We start from the raw sequence: 4,210 nt of genomic DNA, 5'->3' as shown, positions 1-4,210 counted from the left end.
CTCTCAGACTCTCAAGGTTTCCTCCAGCGTGTCGGCTCCCACAGAGCAGACCTTTGGTCTGAGACCTGACTGTCCAGAAGCCACGCATGCTGCCGCGTGGCGGCGGTGTCACGGCTCGGGACAAGAGGAGGCCCCACGGTGCGGGCTGGGGCGCCAGGCACCGCGGCGGGCGCTGAGGGTGGGGGTCACCCCCACCCCGGGCCGCCCCCGCACTCCCAGAAACGCGACAGAACCAGAGGCAAAAAAAAAAAAAAGAAGAAGAAGAAGCCTATGGCACCCGGTATTCCCGGGCGGTCTCCCATCCAAGTTCTAACCAGGCCCGACCCTGCTTAGCTTCCGAGACCAGACGGGATCGGGCGCGTTCGGGGTGGTGTGGTCGTGGACGGCGGAGGGCGCCCCTGCCCCGCTCAAGAAGCCGAGCCTCTCTGCGCTTCCCCGCCGCCTCCTCCCGCCCCAGGCCCCGCGCCGGGCCGGGCCTGTTGAGTTCGCCGGCCGGGTCCCGTGGGCTCCGAGGGACGGGGTGACAGGCGGGGCGGGCAGGGAGCGGCGGGCCGGGGTTGGGGGCTGTCTCTCTATACACACACACTCACACTCACACTCACTCACTCACTCACACTCACACAAGATGCGCCTCCACGGCTGGACCCGCCAAGGTGGAGACCTTCCAGCCCCCCTCCTCTCCTCGCCTGGCCTCCTTCACCTCCCCGCCCCCCACCCCCAGCGCGCCTCCGGGGCCGCTGACTGCGCACGGGCGGGTGGGCGGGGCGGGGCGCTCGCCCTTTGACCCCAGCCAGGGGCCGCCCTCCCCCACAACCCCTTTCAGCTGTGCCCCCCACCCTGTGGCCCCGCGGCCGCCTATTCCCCCGGGCCAGGGCTGGGGCACAGCGCACGGGGGAGGGGAGCCAGTGTATGGGGCGTGTCTCTCTCTCTCGGGATGTGTCCCATGGGTGGGGTGGGGTGGCGTGGTTTGTGGGGCGCTGAAGAAATCAGTCCCCTCCATCTCCTCCCTCTGGAAAACACCCAAGCCCTTGGAGAACTGCCCGCACCGCTACCGTGGGGGCCGGGACCCTCCTCTGTGTCCTCCTGTGGCCCAGTCCAAGGGGCCTGGGCCTGGCCGGGGCTGCATTGGACCCCAACCACCCTGGCGTGTGGACTCGCTAAAAATCGGCGATTACATATTGGATTCCAGCGTCATTGAGGTCATTTCACTAATGAGTGCACCGCAAAGAGTTTCCTAATCCATCTGTGAGGGTGGCAACCGAAAGAGAATTTTAGAGCCGACAGAATAGGCGAGGAAAGGCATAGGAGATTTCCACACCCAGTAAGGAAGCCTTTCCCGAAATGGAAGAAAGAAAGGAGCAAACAGAGACACCGGTAGCCCCCCGCCCGGATGAGAGTCTGCCCCTGAGAGAAAGTACCCTGACCAGGTTCTCCCGTGGGTGGGTGGCGAGCTAGCGGCATTCAGAAGAGCGAGGCCCGCAGTCTGTGCAGAAGACACCTGCACTCGGGTGTGTGTGGCGGCACAATTCACAAGCAGCTCCAGATGTTAATCCAAGGAGAAGCCAGGGAGTTCCCAACGCCCCAGGTGTCCTCAGCCCACGACTGGCTGCTGTGGGAATGCGAAGCCCGGCTCCTTGTCTCAGAGCGGGGCAACCAGGAGGTGTGATGTCCACCCCAGGGTTCCCAGGAGGATCAGGCTGAAGCTGGGACTTGGCCTGAAAGTGTCCCCTCGCATGGCCACCCCCTTCCCCTTCCTGCTCCTCTACTCCTGGTGCCCCTCCATCCAGGGGCCAGACCTTAAAGAGTCACCCGCAAGAGAATCCTGGTCCCAAAGGAGCCTTCTGGGGGACCCATGCTGAGAGAGGTTGTGGGCATGGCCCGCTGGGGCTCTGCCCGACCCAGGGCTGAGAGATGCAACCTCCCAGCTCTGGGTCCCTGCAGGAAGTGTTGGCAAGCACAGGGCCAGTCCTCCAAAGGCCCAGGTGCAGGGAGCCCAGGCCAAGCAGCCTGTGGAAGAAGCCACATGCTGTGCCACCCCGGGGAACACGACTGCAGGCCACGGCCCTTCCCACCTCCTCCTCCTCCTCCTCCTCCTCCCACCCAGCCCCCGCCCCCGCCCCCACATGGCACAGGGCCCAGAGACACCTCAGACACTTGCTACCCAAAGTGCAAAGGGCATCAGTTGCTCCTCCAAACCCCCCCCCAGCCCAGCAGACCGCATTGTCCAGCCAGCCCCCGGGCCTCCCTGGGGTGCCCAGCACAAAATTGCAGACACCCACCGGACCCTCAATCTCAGTTTTCGGATGTTTTTGCCACTCTAAGGACCCGCAGGCCAGCTGGGCCTTCTGGCAGGACAGAGAGCCCCGGAATCCGACGTGGAGAGCTGGGTGTACGTCCCCATGAGGAGGCGGTCCCCACCTCCGCGGCTATCCCCTTGCGGGCAGCCGCGGGGCCTCAGAGAAGACACCAGGCTGGGCCCCCACGGCACAGCGGGAGCACGTCCCCCGCAGGCCACTTAGCCACGGCGGCCAGCCGGCGGACGGTTGGGTTGCGCGAGACGCTGCGGCCGCCCTGCTACCGGGTTCCTGGGAGGGCGTCCTGGAACCAGCGTCCACACCAAGCCCTTGGAAGGCCCAGGCGACGGAGGAGCCCCGTCAGGCAGGGGCCGAGGACGGTGACGGCCCGGGCGGGGAGGAGCGTGTCAGGCAGGGGCAGAGGACGGTGACAGGTGACAGGCCGGGCGGGAAGGAGTCAGTCAGGCAGGGGCCGTGGAGGAGACGGGCTGGGTAAGGGTTAGGGTTAGAGTCAGGGCACAAGTCACAATCGCAAAGACCTGGAAGCCACCCGAGTGCCCATCGACCCACGAGTGGGTAAATAAAATGTGGCGCGTGGACACCACGGAGTGCTATTCGGCTATGAGGAGCAGCGGTGAGGGGGCACCTCTCGTGGATCTCCTGGCCAGAGCTGGAACCCGTTCCAGTAAGCCAAGTATCCCAAGAATGGACACACGAGCACCACGTGCTCGCGCTCACCAGCAAATGGGTACGAACCGATGGACACCTAAGTGGACACAGAGGAATCACCTTCTTCGGGTGGGTGTGGGGCGGGTGGGGGGAGGGGATGGGCATACACATCCATTAGGAATGGGGTGGGTGCGCACCGACTGGGGGATGGGCGCACTTGAAGCTCTGACCCGAGGGGGGAGGCTGGGAGAGGGCAACGCACCCGACCTTAACATTGGTGCCCCCACAATATGCTGGAGCAACATGAGAGGTAAATGAATAAGAACACGGGGGGGGGAGGGGGGCACGGGCAACACATGTCACCTTAAAACTTGGACTCCCATCATCTGCTTGAAAAGAGAGAGAAAAGAAAATGCAATAATAGAGATAAGAGACACTTTTTAAAAATAATGAATCCGGCCGGGCGCTGTGGCTCACGCCTGTAATCCTAGCTCTTGGGAGGCCGAGGCGGGCGGATTGCTCAAGGTCAGGAGTTCAAAACCAGCCTGAGCAAGAGCGAGACCCCGTCTCTACTATAAATAGAAAGAAATTAATTGGCCAACTGATATATATATATAAAATTAGCGGGGCATGGTGGCGCATGCCTGCAGTCCCAGCTACCCGGGAGGCTGAGGCAGAAGGATCACTCGAGCCCAGGAGTTTGAAGTTGCTGTGAGCTAGGCTGACGCCACGGCACTCACTCTAGCCTGGGCAACAAACCGAGACTCTGTCTCAAAAAAAAAAAAAAAAAAATGAATCTGAAGAGAAAAGTAAAAGGAGGCCTGTGGAGCAGGTCTGGGTGTGACTCCGGATCCCCGAACATCAGGTGCCACCACCAAAGATTCCTACGTGTAGCCCATAGAACCCCAAAAGCAACGGGACGAGTTCTGGTGACATACTCCCTCAAAATGACATCCAGGCCTTCTTCTGGAACTCCCTCCCCTCTCAGACTCTCAAGGTTTCCTCCAGCGTGTCGGCTCCCACAGAGCAGACCTTTGGTCTGAGACCTGACTGTCCAGAAGCCACGCATGCTGCCGCGTGGCGGCGGTGTCACGGCTCGGGACAAGAGGAGGCCCCACGGTGCGGGCTGGGGCGCCAGGCACCGCGGCGGGCGCTGAGGGTGGGGGTCACCCCCACCCCGGGCCGCCCCCGCACTCCCAGAAACGCGACAGAACCAGAGGCAAAAAAAAAAAAAAAGAAGAAGAAGA

At 62.6% G+C, this 4,210-nt stretch overlaps 1 pseudogene; it reads right to left on the bottom strand.

Annotated features, from left to right (window-relative positions):
• Positions 1–265: 265 nt before the first annotated feature.
• LOC142867884 (uncharacterized) lies at positions 266–384 on the bottom strand (annotated as a pseudogene).
• Between the last annotated feature and the right edge of the window lie 3,826 nt (positions 385–4,210).

The sequence above is a fragment of the Microcebus murinus genome, unplaced genomic scaffold, assembly GCF_040939455.1.
Source record: "Microcebus murinus isolate Inina unplaced genomic scaffold, M.murinus_Inina_mat1.0 scaf022_hap2_Mmur4.0, whole genome shotgun sequence".
NCBI lineage: Eukaryota > Metazoa > Chordata > Mammalia > Primates > Cheirogaleidae > Microcebus > Microcebus murinus.
This window is presented reverse-complemented; position numbering and strand designations above follow the sequence as displayed.